The sequence below is a fragment of the Hyperolius riggenbachi genome, chromosome 8 (genome assembly GCF_040937935.1).
Source record: "Hyperolius riggenbachi isolate aHypRig1 chromosome 8, aHypRig1.pri, whole genome shotgun sequence".
Lineage (NCBI taxonomy): Eukaryota > Metazoa > Chordata > Amphibia > Anura > Hyperoliidae > Hyperolius > Hyperolius riggenbachi.
Genome location: NC_090653.1, coordinates 23,054,840 through 23,075,231, shown reverse-complemented (window position 1 = coordinate 23,075,231; position 20,392 = coordinate 23,054,840). Strand labels below are relative to the sequence as shown.

The 20,392-nt window shown below is 47.4% G+C and overlaps 1 long non-coding RNA gene across 2 annotated transcripts in view; it reads left to right on the top strand.

Annotated features, from left to right (window-relative positions):
- LOC137528647 (uncharacterized) overlaps positions 1–20,392 on the top strand; it is a 323,545-nt gene that overhangs the window by 27,751 nt on the left and 275,402 nt on the right. The gene's annotated exons all lie outside the window — the stretch shown is intronic.

Here is a 20,392-nt window from a genome sequence, read left to right as displayed (position 1 = left end):
TATTTATCTCCAGCTCTGACCAGTGGGTAACTCACACTATGCATGCGGTAACATTGACAGATGTAGCAGACAGCCAATAGGGAGAGCCACACAGCCCTGCTTCTCACCCCATTTGATCCGATGCTCTGGCGGATAGGACTTGAGTAAGACAGAGAAGGAAAAGGGTGCATTTAAAAAGGCTTTTCTGTATCCCTTTTTTAGATGTGCCTATCTGTATACTGATACACAGAAGTGCTCCCTCTAGTTAGCATAGATGCACATCTAAAGGGGTGCCAGGGATGCACTGGACAGAACTCCGCACCTCATGCACACCACTTGTGGGAAGACTCCCAGCTTCCTGCCTGACCTCCTCCACAGCTGCTGAGTCTAATGGTGGCCATACATGGTACAATTTTTTTTCATCCAATTTTACGATTTCTATGTAGTATAAGGGTAAATGAAGTGAATAAACTGAAAGGATAATTTAGGCAGTTCCCTTATATTACATAGACATGGTGAGATTTAATGGAAAAAAAATTGTACCATGTATGGGCACCATTAAGGCCCTTTTCCACTAGAAATCGCAATCACAAACGCCAGCGATTGTGATTTTTCATTAATTTTGTTATGTGATTGCGATTTTTCATTTGCTTTGCATTATCCCTCTTAAAATCGCTCCATCGCCTCCACAGTCACCAGACCTGAACCCAATCGAGATGGTTTGGGGTGAGCTGGACCGCAGAGTGGAGGCGAAAGGCCCAACAAGTGCTAAGCATCTCTGGGAACTCGAAACTGTTGGAAGACCATTTCAGGTGACTACTTCTTGAAGCTCATCAAGAGTACGCAACTGATGGTCCCATCCCCATTTATAAGGCAAGAAATCCCACTTATTAAACCTGACAGGGCACACCTGTGAAGTGAAAACCATTTCAGGTGACTACCTCTTGAAGCTCATCAAGAGAATGCCAAGAGTGTGCAAAGCAGTAATCAAAGCAAAAGGTGGCTACTTTGCAGAACCTAGAATATGACATATTTTCAGCTGTTTCACACTTTTTGGTTATGTACTATACTTCCACATGTGCTAATTCACAGTTTGGATGCCTTCAGTGTGAATCTACAATGTTCATAGTCATGAAAATAAAGAAAACTCTTTGAATGAGAAGGTGTGTCCAAACTTTTGGTCTGTACTGTATGTGTCACTAGTATTCACACGCCTCTGCTTGTCCTGTGTCGTCACATTACAACCTACAATTAAAAAGGGAATTTTATTAGGTTTTTATCGAATGGACTTAATGATACAGTCCAAATGGTTGAAGTGGAATGAAAATAAAATACTATATTCAGTATAACCGAGTAAAAAAGTCACCGTTGTGAGCCTATGTGTCTTCATCCCGTGGGCTAAGAAACCCCAAAATAAGATCTCCTCCAAGGAATTATTATTATTTAGGATTCCAGTGAAATTGCCTCACTTTCCTCCAGATAAACAGACAGTATCCTGGATAAATTAGAACCTATTCTATGTCGTCATCGGACTTTCTGCCTAGTTTGTCAATAAATGACTGCCATTTTTGATTGTATTTCTCTCTGGGACTTTCCTCTGCCAAACGATTAATAAAAATCCAGAATCCAGCAAACAGGAAGATTGATTGGCGCCTGTGTGTCGATTACACAAGTTGACCTGCGTGGTGCACCTAATAGCAGCGCTGCACTGGGGCATGCGGGGGCAGTGCTCCCGCTGGGAATCACTGTGCACCCCCCCCCCCGAGTGACCCCCACCACCCACTCCGTACCATACAGTTAACTGATTCCAGGCTCCAGTGAACAGGATGGGGTCTGTAAAAAAGAACTCCCATGTCAGCCTGAGTCTATGTAGGTGTTAAGTAAACCAAGCGTCTTATTGACTTGTCTTAAATAACTCACAATCCCTGCAAGATCCCTTGTAATTAATGTACCTGGATGACACTTATATTTGCACAAAAAAAAAAATCTCTCTACCTCTTTCTGATTCTATGTTCTAACATTGTCACTTAACAGGAATAGAGACTGAAGAAGAGTTACCAGCTGAAAGCTCACTGTTTTTCTTTTAAAATTAAATCAACCAATAAACTAGAGCTTGTATTTTAAAGACAGGACGTTTTGAATCACAGAAGCAGCTTGCTATCGAGTAAGGATTAAAGCATGTCAGCCAACTAGCCAAGTACATCTGTAGGTAATACATAATAGCACCATCATTTGGACAATCTGCTCTGCCGAAACGCCTCTGAGATCTGTTTGTGGTGTTTACCTTTGGTTTCCATCATTACTGAACTAGTTAGCCTTAATTTTATCACCTGAGTTTGGCAAAAAAAATGTGAAGTTCGCCATACAAGCATCGATTTTGATCACCCAAAGGGTCCCAGCAGCCAGCCATCCTGCCACTTTTGCGTCCCCCAAAAATTTGAAGCTAGAGCCGCCACTGCCGCAACGCAGGCGTGGAGTCGCACGACCCCCAATCTCAGGCCTAGCGGTATTTTGGGAAAATTGGATTTCCACCCACTGCCATAAAAGTTGCTCTTAAAGGATTGAATTAGAGGCAGCAATCAATAGATTGTTAAAAAACGACTCTGAATTATGCAGAAGGAGAGGGGGACCTTCCTTCTACAGGAAAAAAAAATGTAGAAGGATTAAAATCTCTTGATATGACAACACTTAAATTTTATCATTTCCCCGCAGCGCGTCGGCAAGGACATCTGGGACACCGCGACACATGATGGCTTCGGGAAGCCAGGAGACGATAAATCTCTGGGAAAAAACGTATTTTCCGCGGTCGCTGTGGTTTCCGGCGGGCGGCGCGCTTGTTACTTTGCATTCTGTTTATGAATCCGGACAGGACGAGAAGCAAATCGAGCATTTTACTGCATAAAAAAAATATATGTCCTGTACCGACTTATGGCTTGTAAACGCCATTACAGGGACGACACAGGGCAACAGTTTTACGGCCGTAGTTTAATGGAGGACGCCGCTCGCCAATGTCCGTTCGCAGGTTGTTAATCCCTGGTGCATCGGAGGGGGGAGGGGAGGGTGTTGCCAGGGAGATGTAATAAGGATGTAGTTTTGTTAATCACATGATTGGTGAACAGAACAAGAGGGCGCAGTCACTTAACGATTTTTTTTCTTTTTATTGATATCCAGCCAATTTGATTATTTGATCGAATCTGCTAGAGATCAATGCCGCAAACCATTCCCAATTGACCGATTTTGGGCTGATGTTCTCAGCACGGAAAATGTTGGTTGATTAGCGGCAGGCCCCGAGCGTGTCGCTAGTGCCGCTCGATTCAACAACTGATGAAGCTACTCTCGCACCGCCGTTCTGGTCTCTTCCCTCCCAAGTCCGTGTGCCGTCCAACATGCTAAAGGCTAAATACTAGAGACCTCTAGTGGCCACGTAAAGTATGTGCCACGGTACCCCCTAGTGTCTGTCCTCTATCTATAGTAATCGTTATGTCACACGTGGGCCCGGGACTCGGGAGTGAAGAGACAAAAAGGAGCAGGCGGCGGCGGGGAAAGAAGAAATGGGTACTGCAATGCGGACAGGTGAAGTTAAAGAGAAACTCCACTGAAAATAATATAATAAAAAAGTGCTTTGTTTTTACAATAATTATGTATAAATGACTTAGTCAGTGTTTGCTCGTTGTAAAAGCTTTCCTGTCCCTGATTTACATCTTGACATTTATCACATGGTGACATTTTTACTGCTGGCAGGTGACGTCAGTGGAAGGAGATGCTGCTTGCTTTTTTGGCAGTTGGAAACGGCTGTAAACGGCTATTTCCCACAATGCAGCTAGGTCCACAGACAGGAAACTGTCCTGACATCACACCGTGGGAGGGGTTTCACCACAATATCAGCCATACAGACCACCCTGATGATCCGTTTGAGAAAAGGAATAGATTTCTCATGAGAAAGGGGGTATCAGATACTGATTGGGATGAAGTTGAATTGGTCACAGTTTCTCTTTAAATTTTGGTTACACTGGATGGAGTGGAGTAATATTGGGGGCAAGGGGACTGGGAGACCTGGCAGGCACACACACATGTTCAAGGATTTGATGCTGAAATTGTTTGAAAACCGTTGTGTAGTGGCTGGACTGGAGCAAATAGATCAGATAATGGTCAGAGAGGCATCAGCCAGTATGTGAGCACCTTGAAAGCTAATGAAAACCTGTAGAAAATAAAATAAAAAAAGATACTTACCTAAGGAGAGGAAAGGCTCTGGGTCCTATAGCGCTTCTCCGTTCCGTTCACGGTTCCCTTCATTTAAGAGTCTATTTATCAGCCGCTACCGGGGAAGCCAGCGCTGGAATCAGGAGACCCAGAGAGGAGCAGGAAGCCTCTATAGGACCCAGAGCCTTCCCTCTCCTTAGGTAAGTATCTGTTTTATTTTTTTACAGGTTCCCATTAGCTTTAAGAATAAATTGTAACCCCCCCTACCCCCTTGGGGATACTTACCTCTGGAGGTGGAAGCCTCTCAATCCTAATAAAGCTTCCCCCGTCCTCCCCAATCCCAGCAATCCAGCACTGTTCTCTTTAAAGAGACACTGAAGTGAAAAAAAAAAATATTATATAATGAATTGGTTGTGTACGATGAATAATTACTAGAAGATTAGCAGCAAAGAAAATATTCTCATATTTTTATTTTCAGGTATATAGTGTTTTTTCTAACATTGCATCATTCTATAATATGTGCAGATTACACAACACTCAGCATTCAAAATGAGTCTTTCAGAGCAGTCTGTGAAGTAATGACCTCTCCTCTGGCAGAGAAAAAGTAAATAGTCCAGGAACAGTTGAGATAATAAAAGTCAGATAACAGCTCTCCACGACTAACTTAGGGCTCTTTCACATCAGAGCTTGCGTTGGAAAACGCTCAAAGCATGTGTTTTGTTGTATGCGTTTTAATGCGTTTTGATATGCGTTGCACTGCAGTGAGTGTGCGTTTTTAATCCGTTTCCAATGCGTTAGGGCTCTTTCACATCAGAGCTTGCGTTGGAGAACGCTCAAAGCATACGTTTTGTTGTATGCGTTTTAATGCGTTTTGATATGCGTTGCACTGCAGTGAGTGTGCGTTTTTAATCCGTTTTCAATGCGTTAGGGCTCTTTCACATCAGAGCTTGCGTTGGAGAACGCTCAAAGCATACGTTTTGTTGTATGCGTTTTAATGCGTTTTGATATGCGTTGCACTGCAGTGAGTGTGCGTTTTTAATCCGTTTTCAATGCGTTACAGCACATAGGAAAACGCAGGTAATTTTTTTTTCTTATAGTTTTCAACTTTCTACATTGTTCCTCTGTTGCATTCTGGGACTGATTGCCTGCGTTAACGGATTAAAAACGCGCATAGTGTGCGTTTTGCATTGACTAACATTGTAACGCATAAAGCTAGCGTCGGCCGAAAAACTGCGCCTGGGTGCAGTGTAACGCAACGCACAAAAAGGCTGCGTTATATGTGAAAGCTAAAATGAAAGTCTATGGACTTTCATTGCACCTTGGGTAACGCAAACTTTACCCCTTGCGTTGAAATGCAGAAAATCTGCCCTAATGTGAAAGAGCCCTCAACTCTTCCTGTACTGGAAACAATTACACTGATGTATCTGATCTTAATGTTTTATTTCTTAGCTGTGCTACACATACAAATCATAATATCATCATTTTTTTTCCGCTTCAGTGTCTCTTTAAAAGTACAGCTAACAAGTAAGTCAACTGTGGCGCAGTAGTGTCTTTCCTAGTGGTGCTCAAATACCCCTTTTTAAAATTCGAGTTTGGTCGAATTCGAATAGTAAATTATTCGAGGTCAGTCGAATATTCGAGTCGAATAAATTTTACTATTCGATTCGACCTCGGACTTCGAGCTCACTATTCGAGTCGGTATTCGAGCTCATTATTCGAGCTGACTATTCGAATTGGCCTTAAATAGCTTCCCAACACTTGTTTTGAGGGTTAATGATGCAAGAAACATATTTTTTTCCAAGTGACAACAGCAAGTGATTATGTGGGGATGTTCCTTTAAAAAAAAAAAAAGGTGAAAAGAGAAGTTGTGTCCAGAATTTTGTTCAGTACTGTATATACTTCTTCTTCTTCTTCTTCTTTATCTTCTATATCTTCTTCTTCTTCTTCTATATCTTCTTCTTCTTCTTCATCTTCTTCTTCTTCTTCTTCATCTTCTTCATCTTCATCTTCTTCATCTTCATCTTCTTCATCTTCTTCATCTTCATCTTCTTCATCTTCTTCTTCATCTTCTTCATCTTCTTCTTCATCTTCTTCATCTTCATCTTCTTCTTCATCTTCTTCATCTTCATCTTCTTCTTCTTCTTCTTCTTCTTCTTCTTCTTCATCTTCTTCTTCATCTTCTTCATCTTCATCTTCTTCATCTTCTTCTTCATCTTCTTCATCTTCTTCTTCTTCTTCTTCTTCATCTTCTTCATCTTCTTCTTCTTCTTCTTCATCTTCTTCATCTTCATCTTCTTCTATATCGTCTTCTTCGTCACTTATTTCTCTTTTCATTTTTTTTTTTTTTAAAGAAATGCAGCTATTTTTGAGCGTAACAACAAATAGCTGGTGGCGCACGCATGTTGGAAGCGCCATTGTATGTGCTCCCTGGCAGTGGAAACACACAGACAGCAGGAGGTAAATTTAGCAGCAGGAGGAGGAGGATGAGTGTGTGGCAGCATGCAGTCAATGAGGCAGGCAGCGTGACATAATAGCCCTGGTACCTAGCGGTGATACCATGGCTGTAAATAAACACAACAGGAGGTCCCAGACAGCGGTCGTGCAGCCCACATTGTGTCCAATACACAACTGGGACAACACAGTTTTCAACCCGGGCACCTCAGAAAAATTAAACCTTTTTTTGTAATGGTTTTGTAGTTTTGGTTTTACAACCAATTACACAGATATATAGCTATTTTTTGACGTAATAGCTGGTGGCAGAGTGGCAACAGAAGGTAAATCTGTGTACCCTGGCGGTGGGAAACACAGACAGACAGCAGCAGCAGCAGGAGGAGGAATGGAGGAGAGTAATTATGTGAGCAGCTATTGTTTGACGTAATAGCTGGTGGCAGTGTGGCAGCAGAAGGTAATTCTGTGTACCCTGGCAGTGGGAAACACAGACAGACAGCAGCAGCAGGAGGAATGGAGGAGTAGTGTGAGTGTGGCAGCAGGTAGGCAGCGTGACATAATAGCCCTGGTACCTAGCGGTGATACCAGGGCCGTAAATAAACACAACAGGAGGTCCCAGACAGCGGTCGTGCAGCCCACATTGTGTCCAATACACAACTGGGACAACACAGTTTTCAACCCGGGCACCGCAGAAAAATTAAACCTTTTTTTGTAATGGTTTTGTAGTTTTGGTTTTACAACCAATTACACAGATATATAGCTATTTTTTGACGTAATAGCTGGTGGCAGAGTGGCAGCAGAAGGTAAATCTGTGTACCCTGGCGGTGGGAAACACAGACAGACAGCAGCAGCAGCAGGAGGAGGAATGGAGGAGAGTAATTATGTGAGCAGCTATTGTTTGACGTAATAGCTGGTGGCAGTGTGGCAGCAGAAGGTAATTCTGTGTACCCTGGCAGTGGGAAACACAGACAGACAGCAGCAGCAGGAGGAATGGAGGAGTAGTGTGAGTGTGGCAGCAGGTAGGCAGCGTGACATAATAGCCCTGGTACCTAGCGGTGATACCAGGGCCGTAAATAAACACAACAGGAGGTCCCAGACAGCGGTCGTGCAGCCCACATTGTGTCCAATACACAACTGGGACAACACAGTTTTCAACCCGGGCACCTCAGAAAAATTAAACCTTTTTTTTTTTTTTAATGGTTTTTTGGTTTTTGGTTTTACAACCAATTTAGCTATTTTTGGACGTAATAGCTGGTGGCAGAGTGGCAGCAGAAGAAGGTAATTCTGTGTACCCTGGCAGTGGGAAACACAGACAGACAGCAGCAGCAGGAGGAGGAATGGAGGAGTAGGCGAGCAGCTATTGTTTGACGTAATAGCTGGTGGCAGAGTGGCAGCAGAAGGTAAATCATCTGTGTACCCTGGCAGTGGGAAACACAGACAGACAGCAGCAGCAGCAGCAGGAGGAGGTATGGAGGAGCAGTGTGAGTGTGGCAGCAGGTAGGCAGCGTGACATAATAGCCCTGGTACCTAGCGGTGATACCAGGGCCGTAAATAAACACAACAGGAGGTCCCAGACAGCGGTCGTGCAGCCCACATTGTGTCCAATACACAACTGGGACAACACAGTTTTCAACCCGGGCACCTCAGAAAAATTAAACCTTTTTTTTTTTTTAATGGTTTTTTGGTTTTTGGTTTTACAACCAATTTAGCTATTTTTGGACGTAATAGCTGGTGGCAGAGTGGCAGCAGAAGAAGGTAATTCTGTGTACCCTGGCAGTGGGAAACACAGACAGACAGCAGCAGCAGGAGGAGGAATGGAGGAGTAGGCGAGCAGCTATTGTTTGACGTAATAGCTGGTGGCAGAGTGGCAGCAGAAGGTAAATCATCTGTGTACCCTGGCAGTGGGAAACACAGACAGACAGCAGCAGCAGCAGCAGCAGGAGGAGGTATGGAGGAGCAGTGTGAGTGTGGCAGCAGGTAGGCAGCGTGACATAATAGCCCTGGTACCTAGCGGTGATACCAGGGCCGTAAATAAACACAACAGGAGGTCCCAGACAGCGGTCGTGCAGCCCACATTGTGTCCAATACACAACTGGAACAACACAGTTTTCAACCCGGGCACCTCAGAAAAATTAAACCTTTTTTTTTTTTAATGGTTTGTTTGGTTTCGGTTTTGCAACCAATATAGCTATTGTTTGACGTAATAGCTGGTGGCAGAGTGGCAGCAGAAGAAGGTCATTCTGTGTACCCTGGCAGTGGGAAACACAGACAGACAGCAGAAGGGCAGTACACAGCAGCCCACTGTAGGTGTAAAATGTGTGGCTGCAGGCGACGTAATAGTCAAAGTGAACCAGGCTGGCTTAGTGAGCAGGAGCCAGGAGGTGGTAAAGGGTGGTAAGGCACATTAACGATGGTTCCGGCAGCCAGTTCATGTCCCCCTCTCGCCGACAACAGGGGCCAGGAACTCGCCTTCCACCCACGCCTGGTTCATCTTGAGAAACGTCAGTCTGTCCACAGACTTGTGAGACAGACGTGAGCGTTTCTCGGTGACCACGCCACCAGCTGCACTGAAGCAGCGCTCGGACAGCACGCTGGAAGGGGGGCAGGACAGCACTTCCAGGGCGTACTGCGCTAGCTCGCTCCAGATCTCCATGCGCTTGACCCAATACTCCATGGGATCAACAGGGGCATCGCTGTCAAGCCCGCTGTACGACCCCATGTAGTCAGCCACCATGCGGGTCAGGCGCTGGCTGTGACCGGAGGAGGATGCTGCTGCATGCATCTCCTCTCTAGTCACTGCTGCCGGAGCCTCTACAGTCCTGTAGAGCTCGTGGCTGAGAGACAGCAGGTCTGTGGGGCGCTTGCTGCTGCTGGATGCAGGCACCTGCTGCTGCCTCTGTGCTGGCTGCTGGACAGTGGGGGTGGAAGGCTGGGGGAAGGCTTCCTCCAAGCGCTCAACAAGGGCCTGCTGCAAGCTCCTTATTTGTTGCGCTGGGTCTCCTCCTGCAGGCGGCAGGAACTGGCTCAACTTCCCCTTGAGGCGTGGGTCCAACATCATGCTGATCCAGATGTCCTCCCTCTGCTTCATCTGGATCACCCTGGGGTCCCTGCGCAGGCACGCCAGCATGTGCGCTGCCATTGGGAAGAGGCGGGCCACGTCTGCTGGCACATCGACGTCAGTGCTGTCCTCATCCTCCTCCTCTGCCGCCTCATCCTCTCTCCACCCCCGCACCAACTCAGCTGCGCTGTGCTGATCCCCCTCATCAGCAGCCAGGTCAGGGACCTCCACCAAGTCCTCCTCCTCCTCCCCCTCAGAGGTGGACTGCGCAGCTGGTTGCCGCTCCTGCTGGTCCAAGGCTGCCGCTCCCTGTTCCAGCAAACCATCGAGGGCCCTGTTCAGCAGAGAAACCAGGGGCACCCACTCGCAGACCATAGCATGGTCCCTGCTCACCATGTTTGTGGCCTGCAGGAAGGGAGCCAGCACAAAGCACACCTGCTGCATGTGCCTCCAGTCATCATCGGGGACGATGGACGGGATGTTGCTGGTCTTGTCCCTTCTCCGAGCTGCGGAAACAGTGGCCAGGGCAAGGTACTGGTTGACAGCGTGCCTCTGTTCAACCAGACGCTCCAACATCGCCAGGGTGGAGTTCCAGCGAGTCGGAACGTCAATGATCAGCCGATGGCGTGGCAGATACAGCTCCTTTTGCACGTCTTCCAGGCTCGCACAGGCTGCAGCCGAGCGCCGGAAGTGACGCACAACATTCCTTGCCGTTTCCAGCAGTTCGCCCATCCCCTGGTAGGTGCGCAGGAACTTCTGCACCACCAGGTTCAGCACGTGGGCAAGACAGGGGATGTGGGTCAGGTTTCCCCTGTCTATGGCAGCAACCAGATTGGCCCCATTGTCGGACACCACCTCTCCGACTCTGAGGCCTCTGGGGGTCAGCCAAATCCTCTCCTGCTCCTGGAGTTTGGCCAACACGTGGGCTGCCGTCAGCTTGGTCTTGCCAAGGCTGACCAAGTGCAGCAGCGCTTGGCAGTGGCGGGCCTTCACGCTGCTGCTGAGGCGGGGGGTTTGGCCAGGTGTGGCGGAGGATGGCAGAGGATCGGAGGAACCCGCTGCAGTTCCCCTGACCCTGCGGGGTGGCACCACCCACTGTGTTGCTGCTGCTGCTGCTGCTGTGCCCGCTGCTGCTCTCCCATCCTCACCCCCTTCCACCAAGCTGACCCAGTGGACAGTGAAGGACAGGTAGCGGCCTGTCCCGAAGCGGCTGCTCCAGGAGTCCATGGTGACGTGGACCCTTTCACCAACCGCGTGCTCCAGCCCTCGCTCCACATTGGCCATCACAAAGCGGTGCAGTGCTGGAATGGCCTTGCGGGAGAAAAAGTGTCTGCTGGGGAGCTGCCAGTCTGGGGCTGCACAAGCAAGCAGCGCCCGCATGTCGCTCCCCTCCTGCACGAGCGTGTACGGCAGGAGTTGGGAGCACATGGCCCGTGCCAGCAAGCCGTTCAGCTGCCGCACGCGACGGCTGCTGGGAGGCAGAGCCCTAACCACCCCCTGGAAGGACTCGCTCAAAAGGCTCTGGCGTGGCCTTTTGCTGACACGGGAATCACCAGACACAGCGGAGGAGGCCACTGAGGACTGGCTGCCAGAACAGGCCTCAGTGTCGGCGGCAGGAGTTGCAGAGGGGGGAGGAGCAGTGCGTTTCCGCACTCCTGCTGGTGCTGCTGGAGGAGCAGGAGGGCGGGTGGCTGCTGTTGCTGCTGCTGAAGGCTGTGCAGTGATGGGTGTGGTGCCACTGCCAGCACCAGATGCCTTCAGCCTCTGGAACTCCTCATGCTGGTGGAAATGTTTAGCCGCAAGGTGGTTGATCAGCGAGCTGGTGCTGAACTTTAAGGGGTCTGCACCTCTGCTCAACTTCCGCTGACAGTGGTTGCAAGTGGCGTACTTGCTGTACACAGTGGGCATGGTGAAAAAGCGCCAGATTGGTGACAGAAACATCCCCCTACGGCATGGAAGCGCTGCTGCCTGTCTCCCTGTGGTGGTTGGGGGGGGGGCTTGGGTGCGGCTGGTGGTGGTACTGGCTGCTGCTGCTGCTGCTGCTGCTGAGCCTGAGACACCAGCAGGCTGTGGGTCGCTGCCAATGCTTGCAATGATGCGCCTCCTTGCAAGGCCCACAAGCGCATCCTCCTCCTCCTCCGAGCTGCTGAGGACGACATCCCCTGGAGGTGGTGGCACCCAGTCTCTGTCTGTCACCGGGTCATCAACATCATCCTCCCCCTCCTCAAACATGTCCTGCTGGGATGATGACCCCCCAAACTCCTCTCCTGATGCATGGATGGGCTGCTTGACTGTCGCCACAGTCTTGCTTTCCAATCCCTCATCCCCCAAAGTGCCCATCAGCATCTCCTCCTCAAAATCGCCAACAACAGCAGACAATTGACTCATCATGCCTGGGGTCAAAAGAGTGCTGAATGAGAGGTCGGCGACTGACGGTGAACTGGCCTCCTCCCCAGACCCTGCTGGGCGGCTGCTGCGAACAGGGGTGGTGGTGGTGGTGGTGGTGAGGGTGGAGGCCTCGGATGCAGAGCTGATGGCGGGCTGCTCATCCTCCGTCACAGTGTCTGCATCCTTTTCCTCAATGGGACGTTTCCGACCCGGCTGGAGGAAAATCGGAGCAGGTGCTACACGCTGCTGCTGCTGTGTCTCTGCAGCGTGAGTTGCAGATGCTCCTGCTGGGCGGCGCCCAAGGCGTCCACGGCCAGTGGCTATGGGAGGAATGTTAGCCACTGACGCTGCTGCTGCTGCTGCGGAACTGTGCATGGTGGCGCGCCCGCGGCCGCGGCTTGCCACAATGCTGCTCCCTCTCCTCCTGATTCCCTTGCTGCCCTTCCCCTTGCCCAAACCGCGCTGGCTGCCACTTCCAGACATCTTCAATGTTTTGGGCGTATAGACAAAAGTTTTTTAAAAGGGCGGGTGAAAAGTGGGGTACTTTAATGGAGTGGGTTGGTTGGTGAGGTGACTGAGTGAGTGTCCCCTAGTACAGTAAGTAAGTAGTAACAGTCAGGAAGTACAACTAGCAGTTACAATAATCAGTAGTAATCACAAGTAAATTTAGTGTGTGTACACTCAGACAGTGAGTGCACGCAGGCAGGAGCTAGTAGCCTATGAACACAGTGACTGAGTGTCCTAGACTCCTAGTACAGTAAGAGTAAGTAGTAGCAGTAAGAAGAACTAACTAATTACAATAATCAATCAGCGATCAGAAGGAAATGGAGTGTGGGTGTGTGTACACTCAGACACTGAGTGCACGCACGCAGGAGCTAGTAGCCTATGAACACAGTGACTGAGTGTCCTAGACTCCTAGTACAGTAAGAGTAAGTAATAACAGTAAGTAGAACTAACTAATTACAATAATCAATCAGCGATCAGAAGGAAATGGAGTGTGGGTGTGTGTACACTCAGACAGTGAGTGCACGCACGCAGGAGCTAGTAGCCTATGAACACAGTGACTGAGTGTCCTAGACTCCTAGTACAGTAAGAGTAAGTAGTAACAGTAAGAAGAACTAACTAATTACAATAATCAATCAGCGATCAGAAGGAAATGGAGTGTGGGTGTGTGTACACTCAGACACTGAGTGCACGCACGCAGGAGCTAGTAGCCTATGAACACAGTGACTGAGTGTCCTAGACTCCTAGTACAGTAAGAGTAAGTAATAACAGTAAGTAGAACTAACTAATTACAATAATCAATCAGCGATCAGAAGGAAATGGAGTGTGGGTGTGTGTACACTCAGACAGTGAGTGCACGCACGCAGGAGCTAGTAGCCTATGAACACAGTGACTGAGTGTCCTAGACTCCTAGTACAGTAAGAGTAAGTAATAACAGTAAGTAGAACTAACTAATTACAATAATCAATCAGCGATCAGAAGGAAATGGAGTGTGGGTGTGTGTACACTCAGACAGTGAGTGCACGCACGCAGGAGCTAGTAGCCTATGAACACAGTGACTGAGTGTCCTAGACTCCTAGTACAGTAAGAGTAAGTAATAACAGTAAGTAGAACTAACTAATTACAATAATCAATCAGCGATCAGAAGGAAATGGAGTGTGGGTGTGTGTACACTCAGACAGTGAGTGCACGCACGCAGGAGCTAGTAGCCTATGAACACAGTGACTGAGTGTCCTAGACTCCTAGTACAGTAAGAGTAAGTAGTAACAGTAAGAAGAACTAACTAATTACAATAATCAATTAGCGATCAGAAGGAAATGGAGTGTGGGTGTGTGTACACTCAGACAGTGAGTGCACGCACGCAGCAGCTAGTAGCCTATGAACACAGTGACTGAGTGTCCTAGACTCCTAGTACAGTAAGAGTAAGTAATAACAGTAAGTAGAACTAACTAATTACAATAATCAATCAGCGATCAGAAGGAAATGGAGTGTGGGTGTGTGTACACTCAGACAGTGAGTGCACGCACGCAGGAGCTAGTAGCCTATGAACACAGTGACTGAGTGTCCTAGACTCCTAGTACAGTAAGAGTAAGTAGTAACAGTAAGAAGAACTAACTAATTACAATAATCAATCAGCGATCAGAAGGAAATGGAGTGTGGGTGTGTGAACACTCAGACAGTGAGTGCACGCAGGCAGGAGCTAGTAGCCTATGAACACAGTGACTGAGTGTCCTAGACTCCTAGTACAGTAAGAGTAAGTAGTAACACCAGTAAGTAGAACTAACTAATTACAATAATCAATCAGCGATCAGAAGGAAATGGAGTGTGGGTGTGTGTACACTCAGACAGTGAGTGCACGCAGGCAGGAGCTAGTAGCCTATGAACACAGTGACTCAGTGTCCTAGACTCCTAGTACAGTAAGAGTGAGTAAGTACAAGTAGTAACAGTAAGTAGAACTAACTAATTACAATAATCAATCAGCGATCAGAAGGAAATAGAGTGTGTGTTGTGTGTGTACACTCAGACAGTGAGTGCGCACACGCAGGAGGTAGTAGTAGCCTATATGAACAGTGACAGTGAGTGTCCCTACGGGTACAGTAAGAGTAAGTAGTAAGTAAGTACAACTAACATTAATCAAACAGTAATGAGAAGGAAATAGAGTGTGTGTACACACAGACAGTGAGTGAGTGCACACACGCAGGAGCTAGCTAGTAGCCTATAAACAGTGACAGTCAGTGAGTGTCCTACTCCTAGTACAGTATAACTACAATACTATTAGTAAAGGACAGCAGAAATACTGGTATAGAATATGAGAGAAATAAACAGAGGACAGCTGCCCACAGAGGCAAGGCCCCCCTGAGGCCTAAACCTGTAAGCTTGCAGCAGCTGCCTGTCTCTAATGTAACACACAAGCTACTAACTAAAATACAATGTCTATCTAACTAACAACAATATAGGTGTATATGGCAGGTGTAGGTGAGCAAAAACGCTAGGTAAATGACCACAATAGAGCACTTGCTAAGCCAAAGCACAAAGGAGCAACTCTCTCTCTGTACAAGTCTCAGGCAAGCATGGAGAAACGGAACATGGCGGCCGCTATTTATAGGGTAGGGGCTGGCCAGGGTCCCCCTCTGTGATTGGCTGCCGTCAGAGGGCCTGGGAGCCCTCTGATTGGCTCTAAGGACATCAATCTGGGCTATGACGCTATTCGAGCTCGGTACCGAGCTCGAATAGCGCCGGGTGGCTCGAATAGCTCGAATAGTGAATGGGCTATTCGAGTGTACTCGGATAGCCCATTCGAATAGCTCCAGCTATTCGGAGCTCGAATACCGAGCTCGAATAGCTGAAAAAAAGCTCGAATATTCGAACTACTCGAATATTCGAGCTCTGCTGAGCACCACTGGTCTTTCCATTTGTGTTCAGGCAAAAGTAGCTGAGCCTGATGGGGTCCTCTCTACTGTGCAGGTGCGAGTCACTACTGCGTATATCGGTCCCGATCAAGGTTGGCTATTTTCACCTGAGACCAATAGAAACGGGCATGGATTGAACCGTGTAAGAAGTTAATTGCTATGGCAGGGGTTTGCGTTGGGAAGAGAGTTAGTGTTAGGCCTCAGTAAAGGGTTTGCATTGAGAAGTTGTTAGATTTAAAGTAAACCAGAGATGAAGCACCCTCATGTATTTTACCATATATATCAGTGGGAACATTAGAGAAAACCCCTACCCTGCTCTCTGTTTCATCCTTCACTGCTCAGCCTGCTTGTTATCAGCCCTGATAAAATCCCTGACTGAGCATTAAGTCTGGCTTTGCACAGGAATCATTATAGCTCAGTCATTATAGCAGAGCCACAAGGGGGCAGGCTTGGGTTTGAAAAGACATTAGAGAAGGCAGACTCAGCTATAATGATTCCTGAGCAAAGCCAGACTGAATGCTCAGTAGGGGATTTTATCAGGGCTGAAAAGAAGCAGGCTGAGCAATGAAGGATGAAACAGAGAGCAGGGTAGGTGTTTTCTCTAATGTTCCCACTGATATATATGGTAAAATACATGAGGGGGCTTCGTCTCTAGTTCACTTTAAGCGTCAGGAAGGGGATTGCTTTGGAGGGCAGTTAGGGACGGCCATCAGGAAGGATTCTCCTTTGGGAAGAGGATTAGGGTTAGATGTCAGGAAGGTGTTTGTGTTATGTCTGCTGATACGCATTATGATGCAAAAATTGTGAAATATGATTCTGTGGAAACAATATGAAAAAAAAATTTGAAAAGACCCTGTAGTTTTTGAGAAAATTAATTCTACGAAACTTCAAAGAAAAAAGTTCGTCACATCGTATAAAAATGAATTTTACTGCGGCACGTTTTACTACATACTGTGTTCCGAATTCTGCATACGCATTTTATACAAAGCAAACCTGTGATGCAGCGTTGGGAACCTCTGGGAATACCCAACTGCGCTCCCGTCCCTGAATAAGCTCCACCCCACTGTGCAGGCGTGGGACCTTCCGGGACACCTCGGGCCTGCGCAGTACTACTTTTTCTGCCAAGCCTGAGCAGCTCCATGCTACTGCATAGGTGCAAGGCGTCCTGCGCCTCCACAGTGCAACCTTCCTTGTTCATGGATGGGAGTGTAATCGCAAACTTCCAGAGGGTCCCAGCGCTGGATTGGTGGCAGCGACAGTTTTAGACTTTTTTTTTCTGTCTGAAGCAAACTTTGGAGAATGGGCCCCTCCCCAAATGAACCTCATCACCTGCAAGAGATCAGTAGCAGTGACCTATCAGATGTCACTGCTACTGATCGAGTGCAGTGATTGGCCCAGTGACAATGCCATGGTCCCGCCCGCGAGAGCATCGGCACCATTTAGTAAAAGGAGCAGCAGGCGACTGTGATTGGCCGGTCTAGTGCCAGCACCCCTGCCTGATTGGTCGCAAGGCAAAGCTTCCCCTCTGACTGGCCATGGTGATCTCTCGCTGGTGAAGGTGTTTTACTGTAGCATGCCCTATGATGTCATAGGGAAGGCAGGGGCATATCTGGGCGTATGGCAAACACAGGAATTGAGCCTCCCCCCTTCGCCGGTCAGAGCCCCTCCCCTCAAAAACTCTTTCTTGCGTACATGTGTTATGGTTGCCTGTTTGTTTGGGCTCGGGATAATACTGAAGTTACTTTTTTGGAAAGATCCCTTCTTATTCCCTCTGGGCCCTCTTTTCTAACACTAAGCCACGTGCGCCTTACATACATAAGTTAAAGGAGAACTGTAGTGAGAGGGATATGGAGGCAGCCATATTTCTTTCCTTTTAAGCAATACTAGTTGCCTGGCAGCTCTGCTGGTCTATTTGGCTGAAGAAGTGTCTGAATCACACCAGAAACAAGCATGCAGCTAATCTTGTCAGATCTGTCAAAATTGACAGAAACACCTGATCTGCTGCATGCTTGTTCAGGGCCTATGGCTGAAAGTATTAGAGGCAGAGGATTTGCAGGATAGCCAGGCAACTGGTATTGCTTAAATGGAAACAAATATGGCCGCCTCCATATACATCTCACTACAGTTCTCCTTTCAAGAGAAACTCAAGTGAAAATAATGTAATAAAAAAAGTGCTTAATTTTTACAGTAATTATGCACAAATGATTTAGTCAGTGTTCGCCCATTGTAAAATCTTTCCTCTCCCTGATTTACACTCTGACATTTATCACGTGGTGAAATTTTTACTGCTGGCAGGTGATGTCACTGGATGGAGATGCTGCTTGTATTTTTGGCACTTGGAAACAGCTGTTATCTCCCACAATGCAACAAGACTCCCACAGTGTGATGTCAGTATCTCAACAACAACAAATAACATTTGTAGAGCGCTTTTCTCCCATAGGACTCAAAGCGCATAAGCATGGCTCCGACCATCGTGGTACAGAGGAAGAATTTTATAAGTCTGGAAATGCCAGGCTAAACAGGTGGCTTTTCAGTCTCGATTTGAATAGCTCCAGGGATGGTGCTGTCTTTACTGGGTGTGGCAGGGAGTTCCAAAGAGTAGGGGTGGCATGACAGAAGGCTCTACCTCCAGATTTTTTGAGGTGCACTCTGGGAGTGACCAAGTCTATAGAACTTGCTGATCTGAGGTTGTGAGAGGTGTGATGCAGCTTCAGCCTCAAGTGCTTTGAGGCGCTTACATCACACTGTGGGAGGGGTTTCTCCACAATATCAGCCATACAGCCCCCCCCCCCCCCAATGATCCATTTGAGCAAAGGAATAGATTTCTCATGGGAAAGGGGGTATCAGCTACTGATTGGGATGAAGTTCAATTATTGGTCACAGTTTCTCTTTAAGTAGCAATGTGTTCCCAAATAACAGAAATAATGTGATCTGAGATTAGAGTGACGCGGAGACATGGGGCAGGCATGGGAGCACAGCACAGGAGCAGGCATTGCGCCTATGGCATGTGCCATGTTTGTACCCCTCTAGATACACCTCTGAGGGAAGGGCGGCAGGTGCCATCGGAGGATGGCGATTCGGAGTTGCGTGTATGTGGAGGGTAGTGTATGTGCCAGGAAGGTGGGCGGGAGAGCAGAGAGGAGGCAGGCGTCAGGTGGCCCAAACTGGGTCCAAACCCCGCCTCTTAGAGTTTACTGCCTGAATCACATGATTCAAGTGGCTTCATGGTAGCTCCGCCTCTGATCGGTGATCTCGAGGAATATGTAGGAAGTCCCTGGAGTGTGTGACTCTCTCTCTCTTTAAAGTCACCGGACTGCTTTAAAATGTTTACGCAGAACTCAGTATATCGGTAACTTTCAATTCAATTGTCTCAAAAACTTTTTAGGAAAAAAAATTAAAACATTTTTTGACTTTGTGTTTGCCCGAATGTTTTTTCTTTTTTTTTTTCTTTTTTTTTTTTTTTGCATCGTACGTGAAAAATCGACTTCCGTGCTCATAAGTGCGCAAAAATTTGAAATTTACTAATGGATTACGCAAAAGGAATCATATTCTGAAACGTCATAATACGCTTGCGGCGGTTTACGCAACATTTTGCATATTCCGATCACCATTACCTGTAATATCTCCTTTACAAAAACAGACGAAAAAAAAAAAAAAACATCATATCAATATTTTGTGGCGAGAGAGGATGAAATCACCAAACGACCTCTAAATCGCAATCTGTTTTCCTTTTCTTGGAAACGCGTAGCCGGCCGCGCAGAAACAGTACTTAACCTTTCCTCGGCGGAGAATCCACATCTGCACTTACGTGTAATCCGGCCGGAGACGGAGAGAAACACGCAATTAGCGGCGTTTTAACCGGCGAGTCACTGACGCGATCTCCTCACGCCATCCGTGATTAAGAATGATACGAGCGCATCATCACTGTCAACACCGTGAGAGGAAGAGCAAACCTTGGCGCACGGCGCACTTGTCATGGAGGAAAAAAAAAACGCTCCTTTGATTTCTATTACACTTTGCTGGTAATTGCTGTCTTTGGTGGCAGCTTATTATTACGCCTGAATAGAACGCCAGTAATTACTTTTGCACAGATTCTAACAGCCTGGAGATTGAAGGATATTCTGACAGTCTGAATACTCTTGACAACAATTACCTCTCCCCTCCCCCCCTCTCCTGCGCCCCCCCCCCCTTTCGCTTAACAGTGATTCAGGAAAATTAAAAATTAAATGTGTTCCGAGGCTCTTCTTCATGTCACCGCTAAGTGGGGGTGAGACGCAAATGTGTAAATTGCAGCAGGACGCCGACATAAGAAAATCATTTTCTATTAAGATTTTTATTTATTTATTTTTTGCTGATGCAAGTGCAAAAAGAAGAGATAAAAAAGAAATGGCCTTTAAAAATAATCAAGGATTCTCAGCCCTTCCCGGCGGGGGCCACGCCCAGTTTTAAGCACTTTTAAGACTGAATTTCCTAAAGGCCTCCGGAGGTGATGAACAAAGACGGAGGTTAGTGATCAGCAAACCTGGAAGGGTTGTCTGTTGTAAGGTGGCCAATTTCAGTCCTTGGATGGCCTACGTGAATTTCAGGCTCTATGGAAAGTCCGGCGCAGGAACTGTGCCGATAGTAGAAGAACAGTAAATTTACTGATATTCTACTATTTAAAGTAGTGGAGCATTACTCTAAGACCCCCCCCTCCGGTGGTGCCTAACCTTAAGACCCCCCCACCCCCGGTGGTGCATTATCCTTAGATCCCCCACTGGTGGTGCCTAACCTTGAGACCCCCCCTGATGGTGCTTTATCACTAGTGGCTGGAAGGTGTAATGGTTAAGGGCTCTGCCTCTGACGCAGGAGACCAGGGTTCGAATCTCGGCTCTGTCTGTTCAGTAAGCCAGCACCTATTCAGAAG